A 19,561-nucleotide genomic window follows, 5' to 3' on the forward strand; every position below is an offset into this window, starting at 1 on the left:
TGGAATTGGGAACACTTGACAAAACTGAAGGAGAAAAAATGGAAGGGTTAGGGAAATGGGTGGCAGTTTTATTGAGCATGCCATGTGGCGAAAGCACAGCTCCCATTCCTTTGAGATGTTGGAGAATGGTGAGGAAAGGGTGCCCCCAAATAGACCTAGATGTGTGTGTTTGATTTTGAGACACAAGCTAAATTTTAATGTGTTGTATGGAGACATGGCTGCATCTGTGTTTTGCTCTGGACATCCTAGCAAGGTCCTGCAAAGGGTGTGGCAACATGGAGGAATAAATGGAGGGCGGAGATGGTTGTGAAAGCAGAGAAGCCTTGTTCCTCCAGAGGAAGGATGCAGTGTGATAGAGCATGGAAACATTTGGCCCAGGAGTGAAACGTTCAAGAGATGGCTCTGATTCTTTCTCTCATTCTGCCCTTGGCCAGATCATGTATTTCTCTCTGGTTTTCCTTATCTGTAGAGGTTGAACACACGGCTAGCACAGAGAGATTCCCCCTGTGTGGACTGCTTCCCCACCTCCCACCCTTCCCTTTTTAATTATTAATTTTTTTTTGACATTTGAAATTTTTCTTTGCCTCAAGGACCAGTTAAGTGTTTCCTTTTCTGTGAAATCTTTTCAAATCATTGTGGCCAGAACCTCTCACTTTTCCATTATTCCCTTTGTGCTTCCATTAGGGCATGTGTGGCAGTCAGCATTGCTGTCGGGCCGCACGTGTGCGTATCTCTGCTACTAGACTGAAAGCTCTTTGGGGACAGAGACCACGTTGGATTTACCCTCCACCTCTAGTTCTATAAATAATATTATGTTCCTAAGTTTTAAATCAGTGTTCTAATTAATGAGTTAAAAGTACACCGTCAATTATAGAGAGAGGGTTTACAAATGCCAGGGGTTACTGTTGTTGCTGTCAACTACTACCATCCGGTACCAGTTGATGTCAGTTTTGCCTAATCAGTCTTAGGTCTTTCATTTCATCGGCCCCTCATTATAAAGCTCAGAGTAAATGGTTGTTGCATCGTTTTTCTTAAATAACCAGTTGTGGGGAATTGTAAGTCTTCTGTTTATCATGTGTGGAATTAACCCAACTTAGCTTGGTGTTTTAAAACTTAAAAATAAATGAAATTCATGTAGATTAATTGTAAAGCAGCCAGGATAAGCAAATTATAGTATTGGGCTCCGCTGTTACCAATGTGAAAGAATTAATTACTTGGAAGAGGTAAGCAATTAACGCTGGATGTTGAAATGCTCTGTAAAGCATAATAAATCAGAAAATATGGAACCCTGAGCCTTAGCATTATAATTGAGGTATGTATTTTTAATCCATAAACTAGTACAATAATCTTTTAATAGTGTATTTCTACATGTTTTTGATATAATCTGATAATTAAATGCCAAAATATGGTTGATTTTATGCTTCTCATCTATTTAAGTTTATACTTTTAGCTACTGTACTTACTGCTAAGGAGAAATTAATTTCTTTTCATATAATGATACTCTTGGTAATATGTTTTGCAAGTTGTGTTTAGGTTTTAAATTTTTTACTTCAAACTGTTTTCCCAGAACATGTTGTGAGAAAAGAATGAAATAACAGAAAATATATATGCTTTTGCTTTTTATAACGAGGGAAATAGAAACAGAAAATGAAAACCAGATAGTCTGAAGTCCACGTTTTGTAGAAGTCTTAGAGGGAGAAAGTATTGTGCCCAACAGTGGGTTCTGTCAATTTCTTGGGACAGCTGAGACTGGTATCCAGGATTCAGAAAGACTGATTCAGTATTCTTTCCACTCTCCCAAATAATCTGTATTTTTAAAATCAGCCAGATGGGGTTAAACAATTTAAAAATGCTAACATGAATTATATTCACTTATGTGATCCAGCATTGTGTGTGTGTATAGGATTCCTATTTTGTGGTTGAGAACAAGGACACTGAACTCACTGAGGTGTATTTTTTTTTCCACTGCCCAATAAAGATGTAATCAACTCCTAGTAAGTCATCATTTATATTAGTATTCTTTAAAGTAATTTTGGTTTTGATGAAGAGAAAATGGAAGCCTGATATCCAAGTTCACTTTGCAGTGGCTTTGAATTCAGTTAAAATAAATATTGATCTTAAATCACAGGATTGGTTAAACAGATTTGGGTGGGGCCAGTTTGAACTTTTTTTTATACCCAGTGAATTGTGCTGTTGTTACTGATCTTTTTTTTTTTCCCTACTGAAGTCTCTAGTTATCTCAATGCCAGTATTTTCTTCTAATCCAATATTTAAAACTAGATTTCTGAATCTTATGAATCCTGAGAGATGAATTATGCCCACTTAGGGAACAAATGTTTCTCAAATGCAGTAAGATAGTAGGGGTCTGTCCAGCTTCCTCTGCTCAGAAAGTGATATTTAAGAGCTCAAGGAGTGACTGAGTAAATGTGGAATATCTTATGGGTTGAGACATGGTAACCAAAAACCATTTGCATCTGAATAATATTGCTGTCTTTTCTAAACTTATTAAAATAGTGTGATAAATTAGATAAAAGTAATAAAGCATTCTCCTTCATGTTGACAGTTTTGATGTCATAATCATCTGATTCTTACTCCAAAATTAACTCTTGCATTAGAAAGTGGGGCTAAATATTGGGACCTCTGCTTATACAATAAAACTGAGATTTTGATTGAGAATCACTTATTTGTAAGATGAAACTGACTTGAAAAGTTTGCATATTCTAGCTTTTTTTTTTCTTAACCCTTAAAACATACTCAATATCAAGAGCAATGTCAAGTACATTTAGGAACTTAATGAATATTTTTGTAACATTGATGATAACATGTCTCACTGTTAATGACTGATGACACGGCTCTGTAACTGGGTACTGACACAAGAAGAGGAACAAAATAATGTGGATTAATGGCTGATACTCACTGGGGATCACTTATGCCACGTGCTACACTATGTATCATGCAGGCATTATTTCATTTAATCCTCAAATCAACCAGTTGATATTATTTATCTTCATTTTACCAAAGTCATGTGACTAAGAAGCAGCAAAACTGGGATTCAATCCAAAGATTCTGACTTGAGAGCCCACATTCTTAATCTCTGTGCCCAAATTGAATAATCAGTACATTTGATTTTGCTATTTGGCTGCAGGAATAGAATGTTTTCTCATATACTATGTCTATCACAAACACTTTGGTTCATTTTTTTAGACATGCACATATATTTTTACCTTAGTATTCTATAAATCAGTTTGAAAGCTACTGACCTAGCTATAGTATCTAGCTTAATATTTTCCTTATATTTTTCTATTTATGCAACGATTCAAATTACTTAAGGTAATGCATGCAAAAGCAATTTTGAAACAGAAAAATACTAGATGAATGTAAGGTCATGGCACTATTAGAATGCCTTTGTAACTGTGAATCACTAAAAATTATTATTAGGCTAAATGTTTCCGTTTCCCCTTTCCTATAGATTTATTACTTATTAAATATGTCACCTATTTTATGAGAAAATTAATGCTTATTGATTTGACAATTGCAGAATGTCACTTAATAGCCTCACTAGATCCTGACCATCCAGACATTTAAGGCATTTTAGCTTTCTCAATCCTGGTTACACATCTCAAGTTTACAACCCACTGCAATCCATGTGATGCTGAAAGAGAAGAATCTTGCAACTACTATTTGCTAATAAACCCTGTGCCTAATATTAGATTTTCTAGCTTTCACTTAGTGGTTCGGACTGCAAGACATAGTCAACAAGTTGTTGAATTTACACAATCAGTTTAATTTTGTGAAGGCAAAGGAGGAAACAGAAATATGATTAGTTTCTTCCCTTTCTAGATGAATCACTGTCCAGTTTCTTCCTCCATTTTCTTAGTTCCCTTCTCAAACATGTTGTGCATTTGCCACAAACTAGAAGCTGTGCAGACAATAATCTGGCCTCTTGAAATCTAGTTCAGTATTTTTAATTGATGTTCATTATGGAAATACTACAAATCAATGTATGTATCAGTATAAAATTAGAGTTTAAGTGTTCAGTCTTATTGTGTAATGTATGGTCCCATCTCCTCAAAAAAAATGTAGAAAAGCAATAGTTCTGAGCCCTATGATTCTCATTTGGGTTTTCTTCACTTTGTCTGTGAGTCTATAACCCTGACACCTAGAACTCAAAAGAATGTTCTTTGGAGGGTCTAATGAATGTAGGCATAGGCAGGACTACAGCTGTGCTCTTTGAAGACAGTAGGCCCACTGATGTGGTCTAAAGGCTCAATAGGGTTTCAGGGTCACGTGGTTTCCTAAGCCCAGCATTATCCTCCTCTGTAGTTAAGAGCTTCGTAATTCTTTTCTTTTCCTCCCAAGGTGTCTTTACTTCCATGTTACTAACAGTTTTCTGTTTGTGGGCAACAATGAAAGTCAATGTAGCAGTTTCTCTCATAGCTTTCTGAACCTGCCCAGAATGTACAAAGTGAAGTACTTAAGGTGTTCATTTTCAGAATGAAAATCAGAACTGATAATAAGGAAAACTATGTCAATTAGTACTTAATGATCACTTACTCTGTGGGGCAGTTGAGAAGTGATTAGGAGCACAGGAATGTCTGGCCAAACACCTGGTTCTGAATCTAGATTCCATTACTTACTGGTTACATAACCTTGGACCAGTCACGCAACTTCTCTGTTCCTTGGTTTTCTCCTTTGTATAATAATACCTATCGTATAAGATTGTGAGGATTCTGTCTGTTTTTGCAAAGGATGGTGATATAAAGATAGGTAAATTCATGTTTCTGTTTTTCAAAGTGCACAGTGTAGTTGGGGAGTGTGAATGAGTGAGTGGGTGAGTGTGTGTGTATTTAAATAAATAGTAATATGGTGTAGTCCAGTGCTACAACAGAGATGTGTTCCTGCTTGTGTAAACACTTTGGTTTATTGATTCTACTCCACGTATTGAATTAGATTTTCCTTTTATTTGAACAAGTTATCAAACTATTGTTATAATTTTTATCGGTTTTATCCCATCTGATATTGATTTCATTTAAAAAGTTTTTTTAAAGACTGTATAATCTGTTCATGATACTGGTATAATTTTACAAATCCAGGCAACTAATTATATTTAATTCATTTACTCTACTCTTTCCTTCCTTACTCTTGGATTTGTTGGAAAAAACAAATGTCCTAAGACATATATTAAGATACATGAAAACACTTCGATTTTTTTTCAGACCATGATACTCTGAATGACCAATGGATAGGCCTATAATCGGTGACATTCTGTACAGAAGGTTAACCCACAGTCCAAGTGTCTAATGCTCATGAATCAGATAACTGATACCCATGGACTTTCCTATAGCAATCTTCATTGTGCTCAGGAATTAAAAAAAAACAAAAACAGATTCTACACAGAAGACCTGGGTTAGAACCCTGTAAACTCTCTAAGCCCCACTTTTCTTATTATAAAATAAGGATAGTTATAATGACTACCAAAAAAGATAATTGTGTGGGTGAAATAATAAGATCTGTGGAATAATGTTAGGTTTTCTCTCTCTCCTGTAGGCGTTATAAAGCCTTTTCAAGTGTGTGTTTAAATGTCAATAAGAGCGTTATGATTTCAATAAAATGCCAGCCTCTCAGGAGACCTCTAGTATGATATGTTTTATACAATAGAGAGTAACATTGCTTTTGTTTGCACTTCAAATCAAAACCACTATTAATTTGGCTGACTTGAGGGGAGTATGAGTGCAACTTAATTAAATCAGATTTTTAAAAAACCTTAACTTGGGAATGACTGAGTCTAAAAATAGTTGCATTTTTATAAAAGGTACAAGAACCTCTCTCTTTCTCCACCCTCTACTCCCAAGAACTTAACATACTTGAGTAGACAAGAGAATCATAAAGGGTTTCTGATGATTGAGGCAAAGGTATATAGATTTTCAAGATGCAACTACTTGTCAGGAGTATTAGTAAAGTGAAGAAATAATATGCTATATTCAATATCATATCTGAACCCCTATGTGCCAATTTTATGTTTTATAATTTCATCCTACCTTTTAAGATTTGCTACTACTTCCTTCTAGCTCTGTTCATGTTTTTTTCATGGTGTCAGTAATGATGATGGTGATTGAATGAACTTTGTCATGATATCTTGTAGGTGTAGTTATTGGTTGAACTATGAATATAGGAGAAGCAAAAAGTTACACATTATTTGGGGTATCGTATAGTCATATTGTCTTTTGCTAATCTTTGTTCTCATTTTTCTTGTAAGCAGCAATTAGCTAACATCCTATTAAACATCACCAAAAGTAGTCTTGGATGTCAGTGTCATTGTGCATTAGGATATATTTGGCTTTTCAGTTCTTAAAAGCTATTTATTTTGCTATGGAGTTAAATTTTGCCACTACCTTCCTAGCAATGATAGTTTCAGATTCTTCAAAATTTCATTAAACTTAATTGCTTTTTTACCTTTGTTATATAATAATCAATTTTCTAGAATTGACTGACTGGGTTTTTACCGCTGTAGAAACATGGCCTTTCACTAGGTATAGAATTTAGCAGGAGTCCGTTCAAGAGACCATACACACTGTTTCCCAGGGACACGTCAAGTGAATGCCTGATATCCAGGGGTGATTACTAAGGATGTGCTCTTTCATTTTGCATAAAGATCCATTTTAGATTAGAAATTATGTGGCTCCTCTATAATATATAAATTTCTGAATGGTTTGCCAAGTTTACATTTTCAATAACATTTTCTGTTGCATTCATTTGTACTTTGCAGATCATACAAACTGAGTTTTGGTTTTGAAAGTATGGATCGTAGTAATGATAGATAAATTTGCTGACATGTGTTAGACACTCAGTGCATAGTTGCTGAATTAAACTCTCTCATTTAAACATCAGATTTCATTAGTACTCTACATAAATAGCAGGAAGCAGTCCAGGATGTTAATTCTTTTAACAAATATTGGTTAAGTGCTATCTGTGTGCCAATCTGCTATGAGTACGGAAGGACACAGCAGTAAAGCAAATAGACAATGTCCCATGTTCTCATGAAGCTTGTTCTCAGGGTTCTTTACAGGGTAATAACATCAGTTATACTGATGGGATTTTGCTCTCTTATATAAATTGCTTTGTTAAAAGGAAGGCTTCATTTAAAATCCAGTCTATTCTTAGTAAGACAGCTCTGTGATGTGGGCTAACTTCATACCATGAATTCCTACTGGGTACATTCTTCTTTCTCTCACTCAATACTTACCTGATAGCTTAAACCCTCCTTGAGTTGATGGTGCCAGTTGCCTGTAATTTTCCTATTACAATTTAATAAAAAGAAGCATAGAAAATCAAATTCCTAGCAGTCTTGTTATCTTCTATATTCTAACCAACATGTAAATGTACATAGATAACTTATTACTTCATTTGTCTTTGAAAACTTTCATTTTTCCTTATGAGGCAGGTTATTGTCATTTTCTACCAACGTATATAAAATTTATCTTTTTAAATGCATCCTGGAGAGCTTTTCAAATGATTTCTCTTTGGAGAAATCACCTTTTCTTCTTATTTGGGTCTCCATAAAGCCCATGAATATTTAAAAATTTTATTGACTTATGGGCATAAAAGAAATAATCAGCAATTTGTATAACAACACATACTTACTCAAAATGAGAGCAATCATATAGTAAAATCAGAACCATTTATTGTTTGAAATAGACTTAAAATGATCTAGTTAATTCCCTTATTTTGCAAATGGGCTCAGGAAGTATGGAAAGGAAATGCTATTTGACTTGCCCAAGTTCATAGAATAGTTTATGGCAGACTCAGAAAAAGAACCAAGATTTTTTTTCTTTTTTTTAAAAAAAATCTGATTTTAAGGGTTATATTTTCTCTGAAATACAGTATTTCTGATGATAAAATAAAATTATAAATTTGAAAAATTCAAGAGGGGTCTGGAAAAATAGTAAAATGTCTAACTTACTCTGGATGAGTTACTGTGGTTACACAAACTATTTAAAAATATATACATCTTTTGAATAATATTGTGGTTTCCTCCTAGAAATGATTTTATATCTTTCTTTTAAATGCTAAAACACACATGATATTTTTGTGGTATCATATGAGGGATGTACATTTGGATTAAAAATAAAAGAGAGTAAAGGCGAAAGTAGCTTATAAGACAGATACAGAAAAATCCCTGGATTTTTGAATTACAAATTTATAAATTATAGTGAGATGGTATAGTCTGTATGTAGAAGTGCATATAAATACCTCAGTGTCATTTCATAAAAATATTTGTTCTGTGGAGATTTCAAGTGAGATAATCAAAGTGACAGTGCTGTTACAGATGTGGACACACCACCTCACTTCTGGAGAGTGATATCTCTTCTCTCCACATGCATTCTGGATTATATATTAAGAGCTCTTAAGTCCTCAAGGATCTTGCTCCACTGATGATCCTTCTTTTCCTTGTATCATCATCTCCCTTTCAACCAACTCTTTCCTCCCAGCACTCGAAACTCTCCAATTTTCACCCGTCATAACCAGATGAACAAAACAGTAACAACTGCCTTCTGTAAACCTGTTTCCTCTTTATCTCCGGCTCTTCCATCTTTCTGGTGGACAAGAGATCAGGAGAGCTGGAGAAACACTCAAACTAGCTTGGGATGAGGAATGTGACTTCTCTGCACCCCACCAAAGTTGATAGTTTTATGCTTTGTAAAACATGAAATAATTTTTTAAAAGATAGTGTTATCAAATGATTTGTAATATCTCTTTCACGTCTAAAATTAAGTGCATCTTAAGAGAGAAGAGAGGCAACACATGCAGAAGCTATTTATTATTACTAGACTAACTAAACGTGTATTTGACACAGTATTACTACAATTTATAGCCATGATTTCACTTGCGTTGATTTATTTTGAGGTTCTGTCCTCACCCAGATTTCTAATGGTACACGGGAGAGGGTAAAGTTATTTTAAATAAAGATGAAGGAAATAGTCTATTTTTAAATGAAATAAGCTCTTTGTTCTGTTGAAAAAGAGCATGAGACTTGAAGTCTGTTGAAGTCTATTGGACTTCAAGTTACCCCAAAATTATTTGAAGTGAGAATAGGAATCAAAACAGCTCAGTTCTACTGTGAGCTGTGCCACTCTCCATTTATGTGACATTAGAAAAACAATGGCTTATCCATTTATACAAGGAGGGGCATGAGACCAGATAAGATCATTTAACATTTTAGAAGTGAATGTTGCTTTTCTTTTCCCTTTTTGGAAGTGGAATCCTTTTTAGATTTTCACTAAATCCTTTCACTTCACTTTAAGATTTCAAATGAAATTGAGTCAGAAGCCCCAAATACAGAACAGATAAAATGCAACTGCTCTGGTTGGGTTAGAGGTGGGACCTCAGAGCCCTAAGCTTTCGCCCCTCCCGTGCTTCACCTGGTACCCAACCGCTGCAGGAGGTAATCACTTATGTTCCCTGGAGTCTGAAATTAGACTGTTACGTTTTCATTTTTGTTTTTGCTTTTGTCAGCTGCTAATAAATAAATGTAAATAAAATATCCACTAGATGGCAGTAGATCAAATCTTTGTTCTAATATTTTCAATGGACAATCTTCAGTCCAACGTTTAAGCACATAGTTGGATTACTTACAAAACTTTCAGAATTCCTTTTTCTCGTAGTTTATACTCTGAAATTCTTCTTCAGCCTTTCAATTTATTTTCACTTGGTGTTCCATTTTTAAGACACTGTGGAATTATTGGTTAGTCCAAACAGTCTTTATGCCTGGTGAAGTATTACTTGTTCTGGTCATGGGAATTCTTAAAAATTGCATAATATTCAAATATACACATTTACATGAGCATTTAAATTTATTTGTAAAACCCTCTTGATTTTCCAACTCTCCTAGAAGCCTGATCTTTAACCCAAAGGTGGTGGTGACCTGGTTACTCATCTTTCCTACACCCTAACCCAGCACTGAGATTCCCATGATAATTGTGTGTTAAAGTTGTGAGGAAGAGATGCTTTTGGGTTATGCTAGGTGATGAGAGTTCACGATGAGATGACCAGGCAAGTGAGGTAGCCCAGGAAGCTGGTAGGTGTTTCCAACATTTAAAGTACTGCAACCTCATGGAGGAACCCAATGATAACTGCTTCCTTCAGGATTCAGCAGGTTTTCTAGGACTCAGCAGTTCTGGTAATTTCATGCCAACACTGAGGATCCCTCCTCCCCCCCAGAAGTTGCTACCTGCTCCTCTCTTTTTTTTTTTTTTTGGCATTTATTTATACTCTCCAGGAGAGAAGAATTTGTTGAGTGAATTTGTTGTAATTTTACATAGTGATAAAGTTAATTTATCTATTGGGTCGGACAAAATGGAGACTGCCCCAGTGGCCCAGTCCACATCAGAAATCTAAACCTCAGTCAGCCTGCACCTATGAGAAACAACTGTCAGGAAAACCTAACATATGTCAGTCACAGCTCGCTCACTGCACCCTAGAAGATGGGACCTGCTAGCCTTATAAGGAAATCCTCAGCCTCCCAGCTAATCATGCCCTGTTTCTTTGTTGCCTCTTCTAAAGCTCTGTAAACACACTCTTGCCCCTTACCCCCCCGGGAACAGGGCTTTGCTGCTTGTGAGGCTCTGTACCCCTCCCATAGATGAACCGTTGTCCTTTGACTAAAGGACATTAAACTTGTTACTCAACTATATTCATTGTTGTCATTTGACCATAGAGCACCCCTATATGCAGTCTCTTTAAGTTTCCTTAAAGCTAGTTGGATCCCATTGAGGGCAGCTTATATGTAGAAAGGTCAAGGTAAAAGATCAAAGTTTTGGTGCATTTTCTAGGTGAAATTAGTAATAACTACCTATTTTACTCTCAGGATTGTCCCAATTAGGATAATAAGTTACACAATTACCTGAGTGCATAGTTTTCTTTGCCTTGAGCTAATTCCTGTTCTTCAAGCCAGGATCCTGTTGCTTAAGATTTGGCTACTGTGGGAAGAACTGCCTGAGGCTACTCAGGAAGGGGCTGAGAAATGCAGGCACTGAGTGTCTGGACTACCAATCGTGTAGCCCTAAGTATAAAGGAAAGAGAATTTAAAGAATAAAGCTAACTTTAAATTCATGTTTCTACCTCATAGTTCAGTTTTATCTGCTAAATATAGTCTTTTTCTAATGCGTTGTGGAAACGAGAATGTGATTTTCATTTATAAAGAAGATTATAAAGCTAGAAAAGAATTTAAGTGGTTTGCCTGTATTACATTATAAATATCAGACAAAATTCCAAAATTAGACTTCCAAAGATGGTGAATTCACAGTCTCTAATGCATAAATGGTAGATTGAATCTTTCAATTATCACTCTTAATAATAATTCACATCGCGACTAAATGTATGGAAAGTAGTTATCTTTCAATCTAAGTCATTACCCAAAATTCTCTTTAATGATTGTATCTTTAGGTCTTTAAACACTTTTTTTCCTCACATTAGTCCTCTACCATTTTAATTGAATAGATTTAATACAGTGAATCATACATTGCAAAAGTCTGTTTTTGCCCTCAGAACAGGATTATAATGAACAAATGTTAAGGGACCATTTTGAATGTTTTACCTGCAGAGACTGGGGGATATTATTTTTCAAAATGTAAAGAGTTGTTTTTTCACAGGGCTGTGATGAGCTTTTTGCCTATCTCCATGTAGAACACCAGAAAGAGAGATTAAATAACTTGAGGCATTTTGTTTAGAATAACTTCAGGAAACCTTGTTTTCCTGCTATCAGATAAGGCCTCTAAAGACATTTATGCAAAGCTTTTTCTCTGAAAATCTTTTATTTCACCTGTGGTGTTTTGGACAACATCGAGCCAAGCTGGAGGGCAGTGGACATAACGGCCTCACAAATGTTACTATATTGCTTTGATTAGATAAAGTATAGAAATAGCCACTTGTTTGGCTGAAAATCTGTCTTTCTGGAAGTTTCACTCTGTTCACCGAATGATCCCATTTCATTGTCTTCCTTTTGAGTACAAAGGAAGAGTGGATTCCTCAGCCCTCTGAAAGCGAGGCAGCACCGTGTGACTAGCCTGGCCAATGAAATGTGCTCGGAAGCCACTTCCTGGAAGAGCCTTGAGAAGCCATATGCCCACTGTCCTTGTTCTTCCAGTCACAGTTGCAGTGGGACCATGTATTGAGATGGCAGAGGCCCACAGGCGAAAGAGCCTGGAGTTCCAAGATTCTGATTGCAGATGGGCTATTTGAAAGTGAAAGAGAGTGAAATATTCTAAAAACTAAATGAAAAAGAAATCATTCTATGTCATAAGTCACTGAAATTTCAGGCTTTATTTACCACCATAGTGTAATCGGGCCTTTCTTGACTAACATAAGGATTACATGAATTTTAGTTTTGCAGTTTAATTTTATTTTTCTGACTTGGTTAGTCCTTGCCGTAACAGATCCTTTTAAGCAATTATTGAATGAGACAGGTCATCACTTCAAAGTTAAAAAAAGACATGACATTAGACTACCATAGTAAATAATTTTAATTTGACTAAAATGTGGGGAGTTATCCAGAACCTGTAGGATTATTTTAGCCATCAAATATAATCTGAAAGAAGAATCCTTATAAGAAGAGAAGGAAAGATCTGTATTATCCTATAGTTTGTGGTTTAAAAGATCAGTCTGTTATTTCATAGTTCTTAGTTTTTATTTGTAAAGTAATAGTATTGTAGAACTAGAAAAATAATTAAGTTTCCAAGACACATAAACTCTTTCAGCATAAGTACAATATAACTGTTCACCTTACAGATATGCAACTGTGTCTTGGTTTGCATGGAGCAGTCTCAGTTTGTGTGTATTTTTTGGTAATTTTTATGTGTGTGTATTTGGTAATAATATTGTCCCCTTTTTGCAAAGATTGTGCTGTATTGGATGATACCCTGTATTATATGTCCATACGGCCAGATGGTAGTTTGGAAAACATGTATCTGGTGAAGGTAAATTTTCTTCCTTATTCATTCTGTGGAACATTTTCACATGTGCATGAAAATAACATTATATGGGGTTGCTAGCTGCCCAGACCAGCTCACAGAAAAATTTAAAGTTCATAACTGAGTTAAACCATAGTGATTAGGAAATGTAAAAAAAATTTTTATAGGTTTCTGTGGATTTATTCAGGCATCAAATGAAAAATGTGGTGTAGGTTCCAATAACCAACTTGCCAAAGAATTTAGACTACTTTTTCATTTGGGCACAAACAATGGTTTTTTAAATGCAGCTTTCATTATTAGTACTGTTAATATTTTATTTTTTATTGTGGAAAATTTTGAAGATACCAAAATTAAGTAACAGTGTATTAAATCACCATGCAGCTATGACCCCAGTCCAAACAAGCATCAACAAATGGCCAGTTCTGTCCTATCCATACCCCATCTAGTTTTTTTCTCTCATATTATTTTGAAGTAAATCCAGATATCATACATTATCATTTTATCCTTACACATTTCAACATTTATCTCCAAATGATAAGTACTCTTTGATAAATGTCATATTATGTGGTTTTCATATCATGGTATATGTTTAACAAATGTTTGTCAAAGTAGGTTTGGGTTGAAGATTAACATGTCTGCAGTTAGCCACATTAAATAGATGCTGTCTCCCAGACTAACAGTCTTCCCATTTCACCTTTATCAGAACAAATTACCTTTAAACATTCCAAAAGTAAACTCTAAATTTCCCTTTAGACAATTTAGAAGTATATGTACACACTCCAATCCAGAGATCAAGGAGCTGTGAAGATGTGTTCTGCAGCTGTACCCCTTTGAAGTTTTCTGCTCTGACACTTCAGATAACAGTATAACTCAGGTTTCCAGGGAACTGAGCAGTCTACTCTTCAAAGAAAAGGTGGATACCTTAGGCTGACAGGTTAACTTCAAGGAAGGTAATTCTAATAAATGGAACTTACAGAGTAAATGTTAAGAGGACTAAAAAATGCCTTTTATTGGACTGTTTATTGAGACTTGGAAGCAACAGCCTGTTATAAGCAAATCTTATTTTCTTTGTGCTAGAGTTATTCCTTATAATCTTTTAATGTACTTCATATGATTTGTGGAAAAGGAAAGTTATTCCCTTTCTGTTTCATATTTCAGAACTTAGTTAAACCATGTCTCTGATTCGTTTAAAAAGAGAAAGCCAAACATGTTTTTTCTTTATTTATCAAATATGTTCTGTTTCTGCCATTTAGTTCCCATAAAGCCGAGGTCAACCCTTGATTCTTTAATCATGTAATGAGAGTAATAACATTTTAAATCTATAAAGGTCTATAAGGATTAAGTGGGATCATCTATGTAAAGAGTTTTTTTAAAGTCAGATCTATTTCTGTGTTTATATAGAATATAATACTAAAATTTTAAGTGTACACTTTTTTGTTTTGACAAATCCATATATTCATGTAACTAACACCATAATTATGATAGAGAATATTTCCTTCACCTCCAAAAGTATCCTCGTGACCCTTTATGATCAGTCCCCTCCTCTCACCTTCAGCTTCTGTCAACCACTGATTTGCATTGTCATTACAGTTTGCATTTCTGAAATTTCATATAAATGAAATCATATGGTATGTGGTAATTTATGTCCATTTAATTTTAGAATCCCCTTGTCAATGTCTACATAAATACCTGCTGAGTTTTTCATTGGGAGTTCATAATGCCACAAATGTATATGAAGAAAATTAAAACCTTTGTAGTGTATGTATTTTGATTCATGAACATGGCATCTTTTTTCATTGTTTTTTAGCTGTCTTTTAATTCCACTCAGCAATATTTTGGAAACTCCACGACACATGCATTTTGGTAAATATAATTTGTATATCTATGTATTTCGTGTTTGTTGGTGCTACTGTAGAGAACATTTAAATTTTATTATTTAGTTGTTTGTTATTAATATATAGAAATATATGACTGATTTTTATATATTTACCTTGAATCTTCTGCCTTTACTAAACTCACTTCTTAGTTCCAGTAGCATTTTTTGTAGATTTCTTTGGATTGTTTGCATAAATGTTCATGTCATCTGAGTATAAAAAGTTTCATGTTTTCCTTTCCAATATGTATGACACTTACTTTTTACTGACTTATTCATTTTATTATCAGTTGCACTATTTTTGCTTTATTGCACTGCAGTGTTGTGCAATGTTTGTACAAAGCTGAACAAAAGTGGTAAGGACAGGCGTCTTTGCCTTGCTCCTGATCTTAGAGGAAAGCATTCAGCCTTTCACAAGAATTCCATTAGCTGCAAGGTTTTTGTGGATATTTTTATCAGATTACCTTTCACTCGTAGTTTGTAACTAATTTTAATTAAAATTGGATTTTGAATTTATCAACTGCTCTGTTACATATGTGTTGAAATAAGCATGTGATCTCTTTCCTGTTATTTAATAATATGGTAGGTTATGTTGAATACTGAATATTAAACCAATCTTATGCACTAGAATAGTGTGCTGTTTCTTTTTATGAATTATCAGATATTATTTACTAATATTTTGTTTGAGGTTTTTACATGTATGTTCAGGAAGCTTACTGATCTGTGTATGTATGTTCGTGTATATTCATTTATTTAAAAATTGTCTTTGGTTTTCTGATCGGATAATTTCGGCCTCTTAAAGTGAGTTAGAAAGTATTCTCCCTCTTCTCTTTCCTGAAGAGTTTGTGCAAAATTAGAATTATTTCTTTCTTAAATAAGAATTTATGGGAAGACTTTACCAATGACATAATCTAGGCATGGAACTTTCTTTGTGAGAGGAACTTTAATTATGACTTCAATTTTTTTTAATAGTTGTAAGGCAATCTAGTTATCTGTTCCTTGTTGAGGGAGATTTATTTGTATATTTCAAGAGATTTCATTTCACTTCATCTAAGATGTCAATAAGCATATAGCTTGTTAATAATATTCCTTTTTTGTCATTTTAAAGTCTACAGGACCTATATGTATGTTCGTGTTTTCTTTATTGATATTGTTTATTTGTGTATTTTTTTCTTGTTTCCTGATTATTGCAGTTAATGCCTTAATTTTTTGCCTCTGTTCAAAAAACCAGATTTTGGTTTCATTGATTTCCTGTGTGTTTTTCTCTTTTTCTTGATTTTTTGCACACACCTTTATTATTTTCTCCCTTCTAATTACTTTGGGGATTTTTTTGATCTATTTTTTATTTCTTACAGTGGAAGCTTAAATAACTGATGTTAGATCTTTCTTAGTGCTATGTATTTCCTTTTAAGCACTGCTTTAACTGCAAATTTTTATGTTATGTTTTTGCTTAAAATGTTATATAATTTATTCTTTTACTTATGGTTTATTTAGTGGTTTTATTTAATTTTGGCATATTTGAGGATTTTAAAAATTTATTTATTTCTAGATTAATTACATTATTGTCGGAGAATTTCGTATGATTTGTTTTCTTAAATTTATTTAGCTTAATCCGTTGAGGGCTTTTATATTCTTACTGATTTTCTGTCTGCCTCTTTTTTTTTAATCGATTATGAGGGAGTTGTGTTACATCTCCAATTATAATATTGGATCTGCTTTTTTTTCCTTTTATTTCTGTACTTGGATATCTGTTTGCTTCTTTAGGTTTGGGAAGTTTTCAATCATAATTTTTTCAAACATATTTTTGATCTCCTTTTCTCTTTCTCTTCCTTCCGGGACCCTTATTATGCATAGATAGGCATGGCTTATGTTGTCCCTTAGGTCCCTTATGGTGCTTTTATTTTGAATATTTGCTTTTCTGTCTGCTGTTCTGATTGGCTGGTTTCCATTATTGTGTCTTCTAATCATTTATTCGTTCTTCTGCAACATTTAGTCTGCTACTGACTGCCTTCAGCTCGGCTTTTATCTCAGCAGCTGAGTTTTCTGATTTTAATTGGCTCGTCTTTATAGTTTTTATTTCCTTTTTATGGTATTCTGCATTTCTGTCGCTAGCTTCTGATGTCCTTCCGTGCTTTTATCATCTCCTTTTTGAACTCAAGTTCTGTTAGAATGTGGAGCTCTGAGTCATTGTTTATTCTTTCAGGGGAATTTTCTTGTTCTTTTAATTGGGAGTGGTTCCTCAGCTCCTTCAGTTTACTTCTGTTTCTCTAACTGCATGAATTTAGGAGTAGCAGTCATCTACTGTGGTCTTGAAGGGCTGTTCTTATGCAGGAGTGTCCCTGTGAAGACTGTGTACACCTAATGTTTTTGTTGCAAGGGCTGTTTTTAGTATGGATGGCGGCCACATCTTTCCTCCTTGTGTATTGGTTGTTATCCCCTTGATTGGGGGTGTGATTGGTGTTGTGGTGACCTCAGGATATTGAGCCAGGCCTTCTCTTTGCTCTGTGGTTGTCACAGCCCTGTCGGTGGCTGGGTCTGCTCCTTGCTGTTGGAGTAGAGGCCCCCAGACCCATTTCTGAGCTGTGGTGTGTGGTAGGCAGGACTGGAGCACATCTGCTGGGAGAGGAGTTGCTGAATATGCCTCCATAGGAGATGTCCCCTGGAAAGTGCCCTCTGCGGTGTTGTCTGACACTCATTGTGCTAGTTTACGGAGTGCACTTTGTTGACATTGCCCTTGTCCCTGCCTCAGCCATGGGAATGCTGGGAACCTACTTCGGTGTCCCTCAGGTGCTGTGCTTACAAAGTCACTAGTGAAGATTTGTTGACGTCAGGCACCAGGACCTGCCGTAGTGTGCGTAGAGTCATGCTCCAGGATCCACTGTGGGCTACAGGGTCAACCCAGGCCCCAGCCCCATCTCAGTGTATACACACCTGCTGTTAACACCAGACCTGCCTCTGCCGTGTACCAGTATTCTGCTCAGATGTCTCAGAGGCTCTGAGTTTCCAAAGGCACTAGCAAAGTAAATCTGCATGGGGCTCAACTCATATTTCAGCCCCACCTCCACTTGGGAGCTGCTCACCAGTGATTGTGCCCTTCTGGAGCAAGCTGAAAAGACCGCTGTGTCTAGATCCTGCTCCTCCCCTTGTAAGAGTGCATTAACAATGGGGCGGCTGAGCAGTGCCCTGTAGGCTAGTGGAGAACGCTATGGCTGGGCTGCTTTGTGTCCCTCCTTCCGCAAGAGCATGTTAACAATGGGGCAGCCAAGCAGTGCCCTCTGGGCCAGCAGAGAAGGCTGCTGTGGCCAGGTCGCGTGCACCAGTAGTGGAGCTTTCTATGGTAGACCTTGGCTCTTTTGCACACACTTCCAACCTCAGCCTGCACCACATTCCAGCCCTCTGAGGCTGCCTCTGTGCATGCAACTCCAGTATTGTCTCTCGGTCCATCCTCTGAGGCTCAGGCTCCAGCACCCAGTTCTGGCCTGCACCAGCCAGGTCACATTTCAGGCTAGGGATCGCAGGGACGCTCAGCTGTGCCAGTTTCTCTCCGTTTTGTCTGCCAAGTGGCTGCTGCTTTGTCCTCAGAGCTTCTGTGGCTCCCTTCTGTCCCGGCTGACCCCCTTGCTGGAGAGGGGGCTTCCCAGGGTGAGGGCACTTTTCCTCCTTCCCCACTCCCTCCATGAGGGGCAGATCCCACCCCAATTTCCTTTTCCTTTTTTTTTTCTCCTACTGAATTTTATGAAGATTTTGCTTGTAGTTCCAGTTATACCAGATCTTCTGCCAAAGCTCACTAGGTATTCTGTGAGAATTGTTCCACATGTAGATTTTTTTTGATGTATTTGTGGGAGAGGGTGAGCTCTGTGTCCTTCTAGTCCATCCTCTTGAAGCCTATCCCTTTCCTCTCATTTCTATCCATTTTCTTCATGTACTTTAGTTTTGTTATTAGTCTATCCATATTTAGGCTTTTTTATATATGCTGATGATTTGATCCCTGTATCATTTATGAATGACAGTCTTTAAGTTATATTCCTTATTATAAACTCTGCTTTGTTCAACATGAGTTTAGCCACTGTAGCGTCTTTAAAATATTTATTTGCTTGGCATATTTACTTTAATTCTTCTGCATTAAAACTATCTATGTCTTTATATTTAAAGTATCTTTCTGCTAGACAATATCATAGTTGGGTCTTGGTTTTCAATCCACTCTGACAGTCTTTTTCATTACTTTTATTTGAAGTGTTCAGACAGTTTACATTTAGTGTAACTTTAGTATGGTTGTGTTTATGTTTATGATGTTGCTGTTTATTTTTCTACTTGTCCCATCTGTTCTTTGCTCCTTTGTTTCCCTTTTCCTTTTCCTTCTTTTGGGTTAAGTAATTGTTGAGAGTTATTTTTACTTCCACAGTTGGTTTTATCTTTTTGCCTTATTTTTTATTGGTTTCTCTAGGGTTTATAATATACATCTTTACCTTACAACAACACATTTTCAAATAATATTATACCAGTTTATGTGCATAGTCAGAACCTTATGTATTTTTTTCATAAATACAAACAACAGGATATTTCTGTTCCCCAGCTTTATCCTTTGTGATATTTGTGTTGAAGATTTCATTTCTCCATATGTTAAAAAGAACACAATACACTTTTAAAACATTAAATTACTTTTTATAGTAATGAAAATTAATTTAAAATATTAAAATGTTTGTAATTACCCACCTGATTTCTA

This window comes from Vicugna pacos, chromosome 1, assembly GCF_048564905.1.
Source record: "Vicugna pacos chromosome 1, VicPac4, whole genome shotgun sequence".
NCBI lineage: Eukaryota > Metazoa > Chordata > Mammalia > Artiodactyla > Camelidae > Vicugna > Vicugna pacos.